Raw genomic sequence first — 20,689 nt, 5'->3', positions numbered from 1 at the left:
TTTGAGGTGTTTTTAGCAGTTTTTGGGATAAGTCATATTTTGACTTTTTTGACATACTATAGCCTTGCCTTTTTTCGGTCATTTTTTCAACATGCAATATTATGGTCTATTTGGCCATTTTTGCAACTTTCTTTGCTATGGTGTGTCTTGGCATGCCATTTTATGCTGTTTTGATGTGTTTTCAGCAGTTTTTCGGATATGCCATATTTTGACTTTTTTTGCCATACTATAGCCTGGCATTCTCGGTCATTTTTTCAAAATAGAACATCATGGTGTTTTGGGCCGTTTTTGCAACTTTCTTTGCTATGGCGTGTCTTGGCACGCTATTTTAATCCAGTTTGAGGTCTTTTCAGCAGGTTTTGGGATATGCCATATTTTGACTTTTTTGCCATACTATAGCCTTGCCTTTTCGGTCATATTTTCAACATGCAATATTATAGTGTTTTTGGCCGTTTTGCAACTTTCTTTTGCTGTGGCGTGTGGTTGCACAATTTTTTATTCCGTTTGAGGTATTTTCAGCAGTTTTGGGATATAGCATATTTTTGACTTTTTGCCATACTATAGCCTTGCCTTTTGGTCATTTTTCAACATGCAATATAATGGTGTTTTTGGCCGTTTTTGCAACTTTCTTTGCTATGGCGTGTCTTAGCACACTATTTTATGCTGTTTTGAGGTGTTTTCAGCAGTTTTTGGGATATGGCATATTTTGACTTTTTTGCCATACTATAGCCTTGCCTTTTCGGTCATTTTTTCAACATGCAATATTATGGTGTTTTTGGCCGTTTTTGCAACTTTCTTTCTATCTTTCTATAAAATGAATATAGCAAAGAAAGTTACATAAAAGGATTACATAGTGCATTAAAAAAGGAATAAAACCCCATGCAAAGAGAGTGCATGCATAGCGAAAGTTGCAAAAGCGAGCTTCGATTAAACATGAGAAAACACATGTTGAAAAATGGAAACTGATGAGCAAAATACGTATGTAAAAAATCAAAATATGACATGTTGAAAAACTGCTGAAAAGCAACAAAACCATGTGCAAAGACACGTAGCCATGAAAGAAAGGGTTGCAAAAATGGCAAAAACAACAATGTGCATGTTGAAGGTAGAAAACTGACCCAGGCTAACAAAAGTCAAAAGCTGCATGTTGAAAAATGCATCTGAAATGCCTCAAGCAACAACATGAAACAGATGTCAAGACCGCCATGCAAAGAAAGTTGCAAAAGCGAGCCGAAAACACCAAAACATGTTGAAAAAAGACATAGCCAAGAAAGTTGCAAGAATGGCCAAAAAACCATAATATGACCATGTTGAAAAGGTATTGAAACAAACTCATAAAAAACTGAAAAATGTGTGAAACATAGCGGCCATAACAAAAAGTTGCAGAAATTTCTTGCCAAAGTATATTGCATGTTGAAAAATGACCGAAGGCAAGGCTATAGTATGGCAAAAAAGCAAAATGTATCCAAAATATGAAGGAAAAGTTGAAAAACCTCAAAACAGGGAACTAAAAACGTTAAAAGACAAACCATAGCACAAAAGTTACAAATAACATGACATTGAGAAATGCATCGTTGAAAACATGGCAAAAAAGTCAAGTATAAATGTATGTCGAAGTACAAAGGGCAACAAAACTGCTGTGCAAAAGCCCATTGTGAAATAAAGGCATCTGAAACAATGACCGGCAGCTAAAGTTGCAGCTAAATATGAAATGACTGAAAACACCTCAAAACAGCATAAAATAGCGTGTCAAAAAATGCCATGTTGAACACCAAACCATATTGAAAAAAATGACCGAAAAAGGCAAGGCTAGTAGCAAGCTAAAAATGATATGACATGTCAAAACCATGTGAACACTGCAAGCAGCAGCATACACGCATAAGCACAAGCGTGCTGCAAAAGCGGACCAAAAAGCACACATATATGTGCATGATTATGCATCGTGAAAAGGCTATGGTACACAAAAGATAACAAATACCTATGTATATCCGTCAAAACTGCTGTACCTCCCAAACTGAAGCAGACAAAACCAAAGACACGCCATAGCAAAGAAAGTTGCAAAAATGGCCAAATAGACCATAATATTGCATGTTGAAAAAATGACCGAAAAAAGGCAAGGCTATAGTATGGCAAAAAAGAGAAAATATGACATGTCGAAAACTGCTGAAAACACCTCAAAACAGCATAAAATAGCGTGCAAAGACACGCCATAGCAAAGAAAGTTGCAAAAACGGCCAAAAACACCATTACATTGCATGTTGAAAAAATGACCGAAAAAGCAAGGCTATAGTATGGCAAAAAAGTCAAAATATAACATGTCCCAAAACTGCTGAAAACACCTCAAAACAGCATGAAATAGCGTGTACAAGACACGCCATAGCAAAGAAAGTTGCAAAAACGGCCAAAAACACCATTATATTGCATGTTGAAAAAATGACCGAAAAGGCAAGGCTATAGTATGGCAAAAAAGTCAAAATGTGCCATATCCCAAAAACATCTGAAAATACCTCAAACGGCAACAAAACCGTGTGCAAAGACACACCATAGCAAAGAAAGTTGCAAAACGGCCAAAAACACAATAATATTGCATGTTGAAAAATGACCGAAAAGGCAAGGCTATAGTATGGCAAAAAAGTCAAAATATGACATGTCCCGAAAACTGCTGAAAACACCTCAAAACAGCATAAAATAGCGTGCCAAGACACGCCATAGCAAAGAAAGTTGCAAAAACAGCCAAAACACCATTACATTGCATGTTGAAAAAATGACCGAAAAAGCAAGGCTATAGTATGGCAAAAAAGTCAAAATATAACATGTCCCGAAAACTGCTGAAAACACCTCAAAACAGCATGAAATAGCGTGCCAAGACACGCCACAGCAAAGAAAGTTGCAAAAACGGCCAAAAACACCATTATATTGCATGTTGAAAAAATGACCGAAAAGGCAAGGCTATAGTATGGCAAAAAAGTCAAAATGTGCCATATCCCAAAAACATCTGAAAATACCTCAAACGGCAACAAAACCGTGTGCAAAGACACACCATAGCAAAGAAAGTTGCAAAAACGGCCAAAAACACAATAATATTGCATGTTGAAAAAATGACCGAAAAGGCAAGGCTATAGTATGGCAAAAAAGTCAAAATGTGCCATATCCCAAAAACTGCTGAAAATACCTCAAACGGGAACAAAACCGCGTGCAAAGACACGCCATAGCAAAGAAAGTTGCAAAAATGGCCAAAAACACAATAATATTGCATGTTGAAAAAATGACCGAAAAGGCAAGGCTATAGTATGGCAAAAAGTCAAAATATGACATGTCCCGAAAACTGCTGAAAACACCTCAAAACAGCATAAAATAGCGTGCAAAGACACGCCATAGCAAAGAAAGTTGCAAAAACGGCCAAAAACACCATAATATTGCATTTTGAAAAAATGACCGAAAAGGCAAGGCTATAGTATGGCAAAAAAGTCAAAATGTGCCATATCCCAAAAACTGCTGAAAATACCTCAAACGGGAACAAAACCGTGTGCAAAGACACGCCATAGCAAAGAAAGTTGCAAAAATGGCCAAAAACACAATAATATTGCATGTTGAAAAAATGACCGAAAAGGCAAGGCTATAGTATGGCAAAAAAGTCAAAATATGACATGTCCCGAAAACTGCTGAAAACACCTCAAAACAGCATAAAATAGTGTGCCAAGACACGCCATAGCAAAGAAAGTTGCAAAAACGGCCAAAAACACCATTATATTCCATGTTGAAAAAATGACCGAAAAGGCAAGGCTATAGTATGGCAAAAAAGTCAAAATATGACATGTCCCGAAAACTGCTGAAAACACCTCAAAACAGCATAAAATAGTGTGCCAAGACACGCCATAGCAAAGAAAGTTGCAAAAACGGCCAAAAACACCATTATATTGCATGTTGAAAAAATGACCGAAAAGGCAAGGCTATAGTATGGCAAAAAAGTCAAAATATGACATGTCCCGAAAACTGCTGAAAACACCTCAAAACAGCATAAAATAGCGTGTCAAGACACGCCATAGCAAAGAAAGTTGCAAAAACGGCCAAAAACACCATTACATTGCATGTTGAAAAAATGACCGAAAAGGCAAGGCTATAGTATGGCAAAAAAGTCAAAATGTGCCATATCCCAAAAACATCTGAAAATACCTCAAACGGCAACAAAACCATGTGCAAAGACACGCCATAGCAAAGAAAGTTGCAAAAATGGCCAAAAACACAATAATATTGCATGTTGAAAAAATGACCGAAAAGGCAAGGCTATAGTATGGCAAAAAAGTCAAAATATGACATGTCCCGAAAACTGCTGAAAACACCTCAAAACAGCATAAAATAGCGTGCCAAGACACGCCATAGCAAAGAAAGTTGCACAAACAGCCAAAAACACCATTACATTGCATGTTGAAAAAATGACCGAAAAAGCAAGGCTATAGTATGGCAAAAAAGTCAAAATATAACATGTCCCGAAAACTGCTGAAAACACCTCAAAACAGCATGAAATAGCGTGCCAAGACACGCCACAGCAAAGAAAGTTGCAAAAACGGCCAAAAACACCATTATATTGCATGTTGAAAAAATGACCGAAAAGGCAAGGCTATAGTATGGCAAAAAAGTCAAAATGTGCCATATCCCAAAAACATCTGAAAATACCTCAAACGGCAACAAAACCGTGTGCAAAGACACACCATAGCAAAGAAAGTTGCAAAAACGGCCAAAAACACAATAATATTGCATGTTGAAAAAATGACCGAAAAGGCAAGGCTATAGTATGGCAAAAAAGTCAAAATGTGCCATATCCCAAAAACTGCTGAAAATACCTCAAACGGGAACAAAACCGTGTGCAAAGACACGCCATAGCAAAGAAAGTTGCAAAAATGGCCAAAAACACAATAATATTGCATGTTGAAAAAATGACCGAAAAGGCAAGGCTATAGTATGGCAAAAAAGTCAAAATATGACATGTCCCGAAAACTGCTGAAAACACCTCAAAACAGCATAAAATAGCGTGCAAAGACACGCCATAGCAAAGAAAGTTGCAAAAACGGCCAAAAACACAATAATATTGCATTTTGAAAAAATGACCGAAAAGGCAAGGCTATAGTATGGCAAAAAAGTCAAAATGTGCCATATCCCAAAAACTGCTGAAAATACCTCAAACGGGAACAAAACCGTGTGCAAAGACACGCCATAGCAAAGAAAGTTGCAAAAATGGCCAAAAACACAATAATATTGCATGTTGAAAAAATGACCGAAAAGGCAAGGCTATAGTATGGCAAAAAAGTCAAAATATGACATGTCCCGAAAACTGCTGAAAACACCTCAAAACAGCATAAAATAGCGTGCCAAGACACGCCATAGCAAAGAAAGTTGCACAAACAGCCAAAAACACCATTACATTGCATGTTGAAAAAATGACCGAAAAAGCAAGGCTATAGTATGGCAAAAAAGTCAAAATATAACATGTCCCGAAAACTGCTGAAAACACCTCAAAACAGCATGAAATAGCGTGCCAAGACACGCCACAGCAAAGAAAGTTGCAAAAACGGCCAAAAACACCATTATATTGCATGTTGAAAAAATGACCGAAAAGGCAAGGCTATAGTATGGCAAAAAAGTCAAAATGTGCCATATCCCAAAAACATCTGAAAATACCTCAAACGGCAACAAAACCGTGTGCAAAGACACACCATAGCAAAGAAAGTTGCAAAAACGGCCAAAAACACAATAATATTGCATGTTGAAAAAATGACCGAAAAGGCAAGGCTATAGTATGGCAAAAAAGTCAAAATATGACATGTCCCGAAAACTGCTGAAAACACCTCAAAACAGCATAAAATAGCGTGCCAAGACACGCCATAGCAAAGAAAGTTGCACAAACAGCCAAAAACACCATTACATTGCATGTTGAAAAAATGACCGAAAAAGCAAGGCTATAGTATGGCAAAAAAGTCAAAATATAACATGTCCCGAAAACTGCTGAAAACACCTCAAAACAGCATGAAATAGCGTGCCAAGACACGCCATAGCAAAGAAAGTTGCAAAAACGGCCAAAAACACCATTATATTGCATGTTGAAAAAATGACCGAAAAGGCAAGGCTATAGTATGGCAAAAAAGTCAAAATGTGCCATATCCCAAAAACATCTGAAAATACCTCAAACGGCAACAAAACCGTGTGCAAAGACACACCATAGCAAAGAAAGTTGCAAAAACGGCCAAAAACACAATAATATTGCATGTTGAAAAAATGACCGAAAAGGCAAGGCTATAGTATGGCAAAAAAGTCAAAATGTGCCATATCCCAAAAACTGCTGAAAATACCTCAAACGGGAACAAAACCGCGTGCAAAGACACGCCATAGCAAAGAAAGTTGCAAAAATGGCCAAAAACACAATAATATTGCATGTTGAAAAAATGACCGAAAAGGCAAGGCTATAGTATGGCAAAAAAGTCAAAATATGACATGTCCCGAAAACTGCTGAAAACACCTCAAAACAGCATAAAATAGCGTGCAAAGACACGCCATAGCAAAGAAAGTTGCAAAAACGGCCAAAAACACCATAATATTGCATTTTGAAAAAATGACCGAAAAGGCAAGGCTATAGTATGGCAAAAAAGTCAAAATGTGCCATATCCCAAAAACTGCTGAAAATACCTCAAACGGGAACAAAACCGTGTGCAAAGACACGCCATAGCAAAGAAAGTTGCAAAAACGGCCAAAAACACCATTATATTGCATGTTGAAAAAATGACCGAAAAGGCAAGGCTATAGTATGGCAAAAAAGTCAAAATATGACATGTCCCGAAAACTGCTGAAAACACCTCAAAACAGCATAAAATAGTGTGCCAAGACACGCCATAGCAAAGAAAGTTGCAAAAACGGCCAAAAACACCATTATATTCCATGTTGAAAAAATGACCGAAAAGGCAAGGCTATAGTATGGCAAAAAAGTCAAAATTTGCCATATCCCAAATACTGCTGAAAACACCTCAAAACAGCATAAAATAGTGTGCCAAGACACGCCATAGCAAAGAAAGTTGCAAAAACGGCCAAAAACACCATTATATTGCATGTTGAAAAAATGACCGAAAAGGCAAGGCTATAGTATGGCAAAAAAGTCAAAATATGACATGTCCCGAAAACTGCTGAAAACACCTCAAAACAGCATAAAATAGCGTGTCAAGACACGCCATAGCAAAGAAAGTTGCAAAAACGGCCAAAAACACCATTACATTGCATGTTGAAAAAATGACCGAAAAGGCAAGGCTATAGTATGGCAAAAAAGTCAAAATGTGCCATATCCCAAAAACATCTGAAAATACCTCAAACGGCAACAAAACCATGTGCAAAGACACGCCATAGCAAAGAAAGTTGCAAAAATGGCCAAAAACACAATAATATTGCATGTTGAAAAAATGACCGAAAAGGCAAGGCTATAGTATGGCAAAAAAGTCAATATATGACATGTCCCGAAAACTGCTGAAAACACCTCAAAACAGCATAAAATTGCGTGCAAAGACACGCCATAGCAAAGAAAGTTGCAAAAATGGCCAAAAACACAATATTATTGCATGTTGAAAAAATGACCGAAAAGGCAAGGCTATAGTATGGCAAAAAAGTCAAAATATGGCATATCCCAAAAACTGCTGAAAACACCTCAAAACAGCATAAAATAGCATGCCAAGACACGCCATAGCAAAGAAAGTTGCAAAAATGGCCAAAAACACCATAAAATTGCATGTTGAAAACATGACCGAAAAAGCAAGGCTATAGTATGGCAAAAAAGTGAAAAACATGCCATATCCTAAAAACTGCTGAAAACACTATAAAACAGCATAAAATAGCGTGCAAAGACACGCCATAGCAAAGAAAGCTGCAAAAACGACCAAAAACAGCCAAAAACACCAATATATTGCATGTTGAAGAATTGACTGAAAAGGCAAGGCTATAGTATGGCAAAAAAGTCAAAATATGACATGTCCCGAAAACTGCTGAAAATACCTCAAACGGGAATAAAATCGCGTGCAACGACACGCCATAGCAAAGAAAGTTGCAAAAACGGCCAAAAACACCATTACATTGCATGTTGAAAAAATGACCGAAAAGGCAAGGCTATAGTATGGTAAAAAAGTCAAAATATGGCAAATCCCAAAAACTGCTGAAAATACCTCAAACGGGAATAAAATCGCGTGCAACGACACGCCATAGCAAAGAAAGTTGCAAAAACGGCCAAAAACACCATTATATTGCATGTTGAAAAAATGACCGAAAAAGCAACGCTATATCATGGCAAAAAAGTCAATCTATGACATGTCCCGAAAACTGCTGAAAACACTATAAAACAGCACAAAATACCATGCAACGACACGCCATAGCAAAGAAAGTTGCAAAAATGGCCAAAAACACCATAAAATTGCATGTTGAAAACATGACCGAAAAAGCAAGGCTATAGTATGGCAAAAAAGTCAAAATATACCATATCCCAAAAACTGCTGAAAACACCTCAAAACAGCATAGGATAGCGTGCAAAGACACGCCATAGCAAAGAAAGTTGCAAAAACGGCCAAAAACACCATAATATTGCATGTTGAAAAAATGACCGAAAAGGCAAGGCTATAGTATGGCAAAAAAGTGAAAAACATGCCATATCCTTAAAACTGCTGAAAATACCTCAAACGGGAATAAAATCGCGTGCAAAGACACGCCATAGCAAAGAAAGTTGCAAAAATGGCAGAAAACACCATTATATTGCATGTTGAAAAAATGACCGAAAAGGCAAGGCTATAGTATGGCAAAAAAAGCCAAAATATGACATGTCCCAAAAACTGCTGAAAATACCTCAAATGGGAATAAAATAGCGTGCAACAATACGCCATAGCAAAGATAGTTGCAAAAACGGCCAAAAACACCATGACGTTGCATGTTGGGAAAATGACCGAAAAGGCAAGGCTATAGTATGGCAAAAAAGTCAAAATATGACATGTTCTAAAAACTGCTGAAAACACCTCAGACGGGAATAAAATTGCGTACAAAGACACGCCATAACAAAGAAAGTTGCAAAAAAGGCCAAAAACACCATAAAATTGCATGTTATAGCATGGCAAAAAAGTCAAAATATGCCATATCCCAAAAACTGCTGAAAACACCTCAAATGGGAATAAAATAGCGTGCAACAATATGCCATAGCAAAGACAGTTGCAAAAACGGCCAAAAACACCATTATGTTGCATGTTGAAAAAATGACCGAAAATGCAAGGCGATGCATGGCAAAAAAGTCAAAATATGACATGTCCCAAAAACTGCTGAAATCACCTCAAAACAGCATAAAATAGTGTGTCAAGACACGCCATAGCAAAGAAAGTTGCAAAAACGGCCAAAAACACCATTATATTGCATGTTGAAAAAATGACCGAAAAGGCAAGGCTATAGTATGGCAAAAAAGTCAAAATGTGCCATATCCCAAAAACTGCTGAAAATACCTCAAACGGGAACAAAACCGTGTGCAAAGACACGCCATAGCAAAGAAAGTTGCAAAAACGGCCAAAAACACCATTATATTGCATGTTGAAAAAATGACCGAAAAAGCAACGCTATATCATGGCAAAAAAGTCAATCTATGACATGTCCCGAAAACTGCTGAAAACACTATAAAACAGCACAAAATACCATGCAACGACACGCCATAGCAAAGAAAGTTGCAAAAATGGCCAAAAACACCATAAAATTGCATGTTGAAAACATGACCGAAAAAGCAAGGCTATAGTATGGCAAAAAAGTCAAAATATACCATATCTCAAAAACTGCTGAAAACACCTCAAAACAGCATAGGATAGCGTGCAAAGACACGCCATAGCAAAGAAAGTTGCAAAAACGGCCAAAAACACCATTATATTGCATGTTGAAAAAATGACCGAAAAGGCAAGGCTATAGTATGGCAAAAAAGTCAAAATATGCCATATCCCAAAAACTGCTGAAAATACCTCAAACGGGAATAAAATCGCGTGCAAAGACACGCCATAGCAAAGAAAGTTGCAAAAATGGCCAAAAACACAATAATATTGCATGTTGAAAAAATGACCGAAAAGGCAAGGCTATAGTATGGCAAAAAAGTCAAAATATGGCATATCCCAAAAACTGCTGAAAACACCTCAAAATAGCATAAAATAGTGTGCCAAGACACGCCATAGCAAAGAAAGTTGCAAAAACGGCCAAAAACACCATTATATTGCATGTTGAAAAAATGACCGAAAAGGCAAGGCTATAGTATGGCAAAAAAGTCAAAATATGCCATATCCCAAAAACTGCTGAAAATACCTCAAACGGGAATAAAATCGCGTGCAAAGACACGCCATAGCAAAGAAAGTTGCAAAAATGGCCAAAAACACAATAATATTGCATGTTGAAAAAATGACCGAAAAGGCAAGGCTATAGTATGGCAAAATAGTCAATATATGACATGTCCCGAAAACTGCTGAAAACACCTCAAAACAGCATAAAATAGCATGCCAAGACACGCCATAGCAAAGAAAGTTGCAAAAACGGCCAAAAACACCATTATATTGCATGTTGAAAAAATGACCGAAAAGGCAAGGCTATAGTATGGCAAAAAAGTCAAAATATGACATGTCCCGAAGCCTGCTGAAAACACCTCAAAACAGAATGAAATAGCGTGCAAAGACACGCCATAGCAAAGAAAGTTGCAAAAACGGCCAAAAACACCCTAATATTGCATGTTGAAAAAATGACCAAAAAGGCAAGGCTATAGTATGGCAAAAAAGTGAAAAACATGCCATATCCTTAAAACTGCTGAAAATACCTCAAACGGGAATAAAATCGCGTGCAACGACACGCCATAGCAAAGAAAGTTGCAAAAATGGCCAAAAACACAATATTATTGCATGTTGAAAAAATGACCGAAAAGGCAAGGCTATAGTATGGCAAAAAAGTCAAAATATGACATGTCCCGAAAACTGCTGAAAACACCTCAAAACAGCATGAAATAGCGTGCCAAGACATGCCATAGCAAAGAAAGTTGCAAAAACGGCCAAAAACACCATTATATTGCATGTTGAAAAAATGACCGAAAAAGCAACGCTATATCATGGCAAAAAAGTCAATCTATGACATGTCCCGAAAACTGCTGAAAACACTATAAAACAGCACAAAATACCATGCAACGACACGCCATAGCAAAGAAAGTTGCAAAAATGGCCAAAAACACCATAAAATTGCATGTTGAAAACATGACCGAAAAAGCAAGGCTATAGTATGGCAAAATAGTCAAAATATACCATATCCCAAAAACTGCTGAAAACACCTCAAAACAGCATAGGATAGCGTGCAAAGACACGCCATAGCAAAGAAAGTTGCAAAAACGGCCAAAAACACCATTATATTGCATGTTGAAAAAATGACCGAAAAGGCAAGGCTATAGTATGGCAAAAAAGTCAAAATATGCCATATCCCAAAAACTGCTGAAAATACCTCAAACGGGAATAAAATCGCGTGCAAAGACACGCCATAGCAAAGAAAGTTGCAAAAACGGCCAAAAACACAATAATATTGCATGTTGAAAAAATGACCGAAAAGGCAAGGCTATAGTATGGCAAAAAAGTCAATATATGACATGTCCCGAAAACTGCTGAAAACACCTCAAAACAGCATAAAATAGCGTGCAAAGACACGCCATAGCAAAGAAAGTTGCAAAAATGGCCAAAAACACAATAATATTGCATGTTGAAAAAATGACCGAAAAGGCAAGGCTATAGTATGGCAAAAAAGTCAAAATGTGCCATATCCCAAAAGCTGCTGAAAATACCTCAAACGGGAACAAAACCGTGTGCAAAGACACGCCATAGCAAAGAAAGTTGCAAAAATGGCCAAAAACACAATAATATTGCATGTTGAAAAAATGACCGAAAAGGCAAGGCTATAGTATGGCAAAAAAAGCCAAAATATGACATGTCCCAAAAACTGCTGAAAATACCTCAAATGGGAATAAAATAGCGTGCAACAATACGCCATAGCAAAGACAGGTGCAAAAACGGCCCAAAACACCATCGTATTGCATGTTGGAAAAATGACCGAAAAGGCAAGGCTATAATATGGCGAAAAATGTCAAAACCTGACATTTCCCAAAAACTGCAACAAACACCTCAAACGGGAATTAAATAGCGTGCCAAGACACGCCATGGCATAGAAAGTTGCAAAAACGGCCAAACGAAGCATAATATTGCATGGTGAAATAATGACCAACAAGGCAAGGCTATAGTATGGCAAAAAATATCAAAACATGACATGTCTCATTGTATGGCATTTAAATACTATGACGCTATTATTGCATACTGTACAATGACCATTTTGCTTTCATATTTTTTGTGACATGCTATCTTATGACATTGTCATGACATTTTTGTGACATACTATACCGTGATTTTTTAATAATTTTTCATGGTATTCTATTACTATACTGTTTTTATGACATTCATTGCTTCATACTATGACACTTTTTCACAACATTTTTAGGCATACTATATCATGCAATTTTTTGTACATTTTAAGGGTATACTATAATAAAACAGTACTAACCTTTCCACATTTCCACATTAAACTGCAGATGATTTCGCCACTGAAATCGCTTTATCAGCTAACAGCACCAGCATAGAAGTCTAAATTTTAATAATAATAATGATAAATTATATATATTATTTAATGGACAATCAGGGGGTGTCACCAGTTGCCAGAAATTTTTTTATTTTTAATATAATTGTTGTCATACATCCTAAAATCCATTGTAACTAAGAAGTTCAATCCAGCTACCCAGCATTTAAATGTACTCAATCCTGCAGCATTTTCTTTTAGTTTTTGTCCCTCAACCAAAGATCAAGTTTATCATCTTCAAGTGGCCAGTTTCCCCATACTAAGTGTGATTATATTTGGTAAATGAAGCTTCGTGTGGAAAAGTGGTTTGGAAATGAAACAGGCAGTTATTTTCCGCATGAAATATGCTGGAATGATTTAAATAAAAAAAGATTTTTAAAGCGTAAGACTGGTGGAAAAATGGTCATCAGAGATGATTTGCAGCTTGTGCGCTCCCATCAGTGAACCAGAGTATGTACATTTTGGCCAGACATTTAGTCTAATCAACTCCTCCCTCCACATTCCCAGAAACTTGGTCATAGAGGACTGTTAAACAACTTTATCAGCTCCACAGTCTCTCTGAATCTTTCCCCATCTCAGTCGTCCAGCACTGCGATGCAGCGCGCACACACTTCACTTGACTTTGACCTTAACGACCAAATCCATCATCATGATCCTGTGACGTGGAAGAAGCATCTGATGTTTGATGCACAACTCCATGACTGATTTAACACATCCTAAATATAGAGACTGTTGAGTCCATAAATGAGGGATGAACTTTCTATTACAAGATCACATTCCTGGAGATGCTGAAACACTGTGTAGTCTCCACGGGAGGGAATGTTGAGTCATACTACCTCCCCCCTCCTCTCCGATCCACATCTTTTTGTTTCCATGTTCTTTTCCAGCAAAGATGAGACGCCGTGTGCTGCAGCCCTCACCTCCCGTACATCGCGATGAAGCATGGGTGGCATGTAGATGTAGATATGTCTGTGTAGCCATGTCTCATACACCAGACTTTTCAAACATTCAAGCTCTCACATTTTTCTGTGATGGAGTGAACTTCCTCCTCATATCTCTGTTTCTCTACCTTGTAAACGAACACATATTATTCAGTTAGCCTGTTCACCAAAGAACCTCACAAAGCTCTTGTAGTTTTCAAACTTTTCTCATGGCAAAGCAGAGTTTTGGAGCTTTGTCTCATCCAAACTGCACAGTTAAGATGCCGTTGCGATTTTGGTGGCATAGGCGAATGCGTTTGGCCCTGTTTTAGACAAGTTTGCTGGGCGGCACTATTCATGGCAACGCCTGTCTGTCAGTCAGTCCAACACTTTGGTGGTTCAAACTGAAATATCTCAACAACTACTGATCTTTGAAGCAATTGAACCTGTGACCTCTTTCTTACAAAACCATGACTCTTACCTCTGAGCTTGAAGTTGTGCTTTTTAGGAAATGTGAAAGCTCCAAATTCCCTAATGAGCGCAACTGCGAAGTACCATAGAAGGCAAAAGGATCCCTCAGTTGCATCCAATCGTGCAAGCCAAGCTGTGGAGAGGAGATGGAGGCAGGCGGCCAACCAGCAGCGACAAATGTCTGTCAGTAAACTGGCAAACCAAACGTCAAGACATGGTAGAGGAAGAGGAGAAGGGTGATGGTTTGTGTGAGCAGACGAAGCACGCAGTCACCGTCTGTGGATGCAGCGGTGGTGACTGTTTCGATGAAAGCATGGAGGATTCAAAAGAGCTGTCAAAGCAAACAAGCGAACCCACCAGAGAGCTCATTGGTCAGGTCAGTGAGTGTGTAGCCTGTGGACAGGGTCGAGGTCTCTGAGAGTTTTTGGCTGGACTTGAGGATCAGCGAGTGATGCGCCAGTGGTCCATGATAGAGCTCTGGACTGAGCAGACTGCTCCGTCTCCTCCTGATGGAGGTTCACGCATAACAAACTCAGAGATGTTGTGGATTTTGGCCTCAACAGCCTCCAGCTCGTAGATTTCTGTCTATCGCTGATGATGAAAAGGTAGCGACCTCCTATAGGGAAGCAGCACGGAGCAGAGTTTTAAGTTACACTATGTTCACTTGTTCCTTTTGAGCCAGACTTTATTTTGCCACGTGTTCACCTTTTGTGAACTGGGACTTCAAGATTAAGCTACATGCAGCCCAGTTACTGCTCCTGCACAGGACACTGAACTAGTGCTGAGACAGTTATGTAGTTATGTATTATTTGAACAAACAACCTTTAAGAATGATTTATCAGTATTTCAAAAGGAAAAAATGCCAAAAATTTGCTCCTTCCAGACTCTCAAATGTGAGGATTAGAGTTTGACTGATACTGGATTACTAAAACTGATAAAAATATAACAGATAATCATCTTTTAACACAAACACATACTTTTGAAAATGATCTAATAACCGTGGATATTATACAATTGTTACCAAGATATGAACTGAGCAGGATATTTTTCACTTTTCATATTTTTTAAGCGACAAACTACGTAAAGGCAACTCTGTTCCTTAACTACCTCAAAAATATTCATATATAACAATACTAAAATTGGCTTTTAATACCAACTATGCTTATTTATAATTTAGGCTGTTTTGAAGGGTTGTTGTTTTTATCTGTGTAGTTTCATCCTATATGTAATAATTATTGATATTATTGATTAATCATTATGTTATTTGCATGTTTACAATGAAGCAAAACAGAAAAAAAGCGGAATGTATTCATTGAATAAGCTGAAAATAAAATATGTTTTGATTTCAACAATCAATTAAAACATATGTTAATTAACTAACTGTGCTTGACTTCAGCTTCAGCTTTGAACTGAATATATTTTGGGTTTTTGGTGCTTTGGTTGAACAAGCAGACTGAAGTTGCTCTGGGCACCATTTTCTAACGTGATAGCTGTAACATTTAGTTTAAAAAAAACAGAAAGATAAAAAGATGAGTAAAATAATTGTTAGCTGCAGTCGTGCGCCGAATGCAATTTGTAGTTAAGATGTAAAAAAAAAATTGTGTCAAGGTATAAAAGATATACTGTGTAGTACAGGTAGTACAGGTAATGAAAGGTTGCAGAAGCATTGATTATATTAGAACAAGTAGACTCAGTAGCTTCAGTAGCACTAAAGAGTTCATGAAACACCACCAGCTGTCGCTCTGCCTGTTTACGTGAACCCTGCCCTGCCCAGGTGACTAAAGTTTACTGTGTTGACATTCACTCACCCCCCCTGCACCCAGATACTGGTGTCAAAACAGTCTAATGAGTTATATAATGCTCTCTGTTGACGCTGGCATCCGTCAGCAAGCAGCTGAACAAGTGGCAGGTCGAAGCACTGCTTTTAGTCCCTGAACAACACTTCACTGATTAATTACCTTCTTGAAGCCTCTGAGCTCTGTGCTTGAATTCCAAAGATGATGAGAGTTGTTTGCTGATCCGCAGGGACGGGAAGCTTCTGTTGGCGACATGAACTCGAGGAACAGTCCTGAGACTCAAAGTTGGAAATGGAAATCCCCCTCAGAAACAGCAAACACTGTGTAGAGAGGAAAACACTGATTAATGTCAGAGAAGCTCATATACCAGTTTATACGTACAACATTTATAGCTTTATCAAGCCCGAATACTTCATCACTAATAAAAACAGTCTTGTGCAAAACCTTTGACGTTGTTTCATGAAACAATAAGAGGCTGAAGATTGCTGCAACAGAATTTTGAACAACATAGTTAATTAGTCAATTAACTGATTAATCGTTCATCATTTTTTGCAAATAAAAATGCCAAATTTCACTAGCAGAACTTCTCAGGTGTAAATATTTGCTTTCTGTGAGCTTTCTATAGCCAATAACATCTTTGGACTCTTGATCAGATAAAACAAATGATTTGAATACAACAACTTTGTAAGGCTTTGTAAAATTGCAATGGGCCAGTAAGCAGTTAACTTTTAGGTGTTACCCTATTCTCAACCACTGGAGCTGTTGGGGTTTAAGTGTCTTGCTTCAGGGTGCCACAACAGTAAATATTTAAGAAAGAGCGTGTTGGTAATTTACAGTTCTCTCCCAACTGGTCTGGGAATATTAACCTGCAGCTGTCTGGTTACAAGCACATTTGACCTTTTGGGTTCTGCTATCTAAATATTCTTAGGTTTCAAAAACAGTGTTTTAGTCCATCTCACAATACTTTCTAACTTCATAACCCTGCCTTTCTCTCTCAGACACAAGCCCACTGGTTCTGCTGGGCGCTGTAGTTTTTTGGTTGCAAAGTTCATTTATGGGACCTTCAGGTTTGCACCGTCTGTATACTCTTTGCATAAGAGGAGCACTGGCTGAATGCTCCGTCAGCATGAGAGGAGGTTTCCATCCTCTGCGTGTCAAAACAGCTGGACACCAGACCTCCCCAGCTGGGGAGAGCCCTGTTGGAAAGACTGACGGCTGACAGCTCACCGTGCCGTGGAGCACAGCTCTCTGGGGAGGCTTCACTCAGAAATAAAATCTCCACAAAATGGAAGAAAAGAAATTTAAAGGCAGCCAGGACGGCCCATTCTGGGAAGCCAGGATGGAGACAAACTAAACAAGCACTAGTTCTGGAGAAGGAAGCGTAGATCTGCAGGCTGGTGAAGGTGGTGCACGGTACAGTGCGTTACCTCGGCCGCCACCATCTTTTTCCCCTCCTTGTCAGTGTCAGTGTCAGTGTGGTGGAGGGTATTGGTGTATGAATGTGTGCTCATAACATTGTGTCTATTCATGCCGTCTGTTCATTCATCATCAGCTCTCAGAGAAAACAAGCAGAACTGTTTCCCAGCAGAAGGCTGCTCCAAAATGTGAAACCTGAACCTTTCAGTTCAGTGTGAAAATGAGCGAAATGAATATTAGCGGTGATGGCCGAAGATTTGGAGGCCAAGACCGCGCTGTGTAGCATAAATGCTTAAATAAAGCAGTGTTTCTGTCAGCATGAAGGCTTGTCTATTAAAGACTGGAGTTTAGGATACACAAACTTTTCCCCAGGCAGAGTAAAGTCTGAACTGATGTTCTGACTCACTACATCCTGGCAGGTCTTTTAAATGCCCAACTACAGACAGTGGGGTACATTTACTGAAATAATGTACTATACTTCTACTCCACTGCATTTAAATACAAGTACTGTACTTTTTACTTCACTGCATTTATTTGAGTTAACAAGCTACTTTCCAAACTAGCTCCACCTCGACCAACTGCAATAGTAAAATGCTACTTACACATCAATAAGCAACAAAATAATAACAACAAAAATAGCAACAAAAAAAATTCATTTATAATAGTATAACAGTCAAAAGGTTCATTGCTCTGCGTTAAGTAAATTTATTTTTGATACTTTAAACTTTAAATGATCTAATTGGATGAGAAGGTTGGAACCAAAAGCATCTAATTTATTTTGAAATATAAATTTATTAAAACTATTAGAAATTAGTATTTTGATACTTTGTTCTTGCTTTTTATTTATTAATCTATTTTGCTCTCCATATTTGTACTCTAAATTGTACTTGTGTTATTTTGCTAGTTATGTTACTGACATCATCGCTAGAATTGTTAATCTAGAAATTGCAAATTGTTTGAGTCAAATCCTAAATCCAGAGTTTCATGTCACATTGTCTCTTAGCCAATTGAAATGCCATTTTAACAACAACATTTATAAAGATTAGGAATATTTTTTAAATTTTGTATTTACACTTGTTTTAACAAATTAATACAAGTGTGTCTGAAGTTGATTAGAAAGAAATGCTGACAGTGCTGACATTGTCTTTGCAAAGCATAATAGCACCATTAAGCAGAAATACAACAGCATTAATTTTGTCTGTTTCTGTCCTGTCTTGTTTGTATTTAACTCATCTCATACTGGAAAAATGTGAAGTCACGAGTCACTGTATTTTTTTTTTTTTTTTTTTGGAATCCATACTACAGTTTATCAGCTGCAGTGTTACAAATCTATACTTCAAAAAACAATCAAGACTGACCTGTGGAGTCCAGAAGGAGTATCACTTGTCTCCTGTTCATGTGGTCTGTTAGCAGTACACACACCCCTCCGATTATGACCTTTGACCTGGTTTTGTCTGCACCTGCTGAGAAAGTGATGGTCCTGCTTTAGCTGAACATCAACAGAAATCATTTTACTTATCAGTCTCTTATCAAAATTTCACATCAATAGAAATTAGCAGTAATTCATCAAAATTGCTGTTCCTTACGTGAGTAAAAAATGTTTCTTCCTCTTTAATCTTAGTACAAGTGCTCCCAACCACTCGTAAAATGTTCTCTTACCTAAGAGAAAAGCCAAAATAAGAAAACATTGGTGAATACTGAAAATCAGTGGGAACTAACAAGATAAGAACAAATCCTGGATACGGGCAAAAATAAGAGAACATTTGTTTGTATATAGTTTCCTGCATCAGGCCCAGTGACTTAACTTGCAATAACTATTAACATTTTCCTTAAACTACAGTGTCAGTATGCTGAAGTAAAGAAAATCAAAAGTCTAATAGAATCTTTTAGTTTTTTTGTATTGGACATAAGTGAATGATCTCATTCAACTGGCATTTCTGAATTTGTTTGAACAAAATGAGACTTCAGTCACCAGTGGACTCGGTGACTTGTTAACACGAATATGTTCTGCAGTTTGGTCCCTGGCAGTCTGAGCGGCATTAATGGGGCTTGGCCCTCTCAGCGTTTGTTCACATGGTGTTTTTATGGAGGGAAACGTCTCCAGCGGCGGCCCTTCATTTCTCAGCAGGCAAGCAGACCGCAGACTTCCTGGAAAAGGCCGATTAGCAAAGCAAGGCCCCTGAGCCGGGCACAGTGGCCAGACAAGACGGGCATCAGATGACTTTTAAACTAAGATCATATAAACTATTTATAGATGGTTACAGCTCTGTAGCAAAAATGCATGATGCTTTGAATTCTAGAAGTGTACTTTTTATTTAATTATTATTTTCTAACATATTGAAAGGGATTTAGCTTTTATGTTTCTGTATTTATTTCATGGACAACTGGAAGGTTTTAAATGTTCAGTGGGTAACTTTTATAAATACATTTTTGTCATATTTGCTGAAAATCTCCTGACAGTGGTATATGAGACAGATAATCTGTGGAAAACTCATATTCCTCCCTGTCCTCCTAGTGCTCCTTATGACAATTACAAGACCCCGCTGCGCCTGAATGAAAACGACCAGTCACAGTCAGGAGGAGTCTCTCCCTGCTCATGCACAGCAGCCACTCTACCGCACGCATGCCCTCACTCAATCAAAATCAATATCTTCAGTGCAAAACTTCAGCTTTTGTTTTAAATTCTTTGAGGATGCGGAGCTCTCTCTGCTCGGAGAAGGAACTCAGATGTTTACTCTTTTAACTCTAGCTCAGTTTAACTCTTTCTTTTTAACCTTCCTTTTGTTGTTGGTCCTCTTTGGTTTACTTTTCTGTGTACGCTGTTGTTGGCAGCGCAGTGTGCAGGAGCAGTGATTGACACTGCGTTAGAGACTCCTTTTGGCTTTGATTGGCTGTTTTCATTCAGGTGCAGTGTATTCTTGCAAGTGCTATTAGGAGCATTAAGAAGAGCCTTCATGACTTCATGTGTGTATCTGTTCTCTCACTATTTGCACAGGGTTTGAACAAGACTACAAAGATCAAAATCAGATTCAGTACTAGCCAAAAGTCCAGTATTTTCTGATCTAACTTAGGAAAGAAATGTATGAAAATTGCAGCTTTTGTGTATCACAACTACTGAAACCTCTTTCTTCTTTTCTCTGACTGTTAATTTTAGGTTTCAAAATGGCCACTGTAAGAATAAAGTAAAAATCTGATGCCTTCCACCCTGCTGTCATTGACAGTAAACCCTCAGCTTTACTACATATTTCCAGATGCTCCTGTTTTTATTTCACATGACTGTATTTATTTTCATTCTTCTTTATCACAACACGATGCAAACACACATTTGAAAAAAACAAACAAAAACAAAAAAAAACACAGTGACGTTCCCCTCCCCGTTTCAGAAGGTTGTTCTCTATGTTT

The sequence above is a fragment of the Plectropomus leopardus genome, chromosome 5 (assembly GCF_026936395.1).
Source record: "Plectropomus leopardus strain MGB_pleo_1.0 chromosome 5, ASM2693639v1, whole genome shotgun sequence".
NCBI lineage: Eukaryota > Metazoa > Chordata > Actinopteri > Perciformes > Serranidae > Plectropomus > Plectropomus leopardus.
This window is presented reverse-complemented; position numbering follows the sequence as displayed.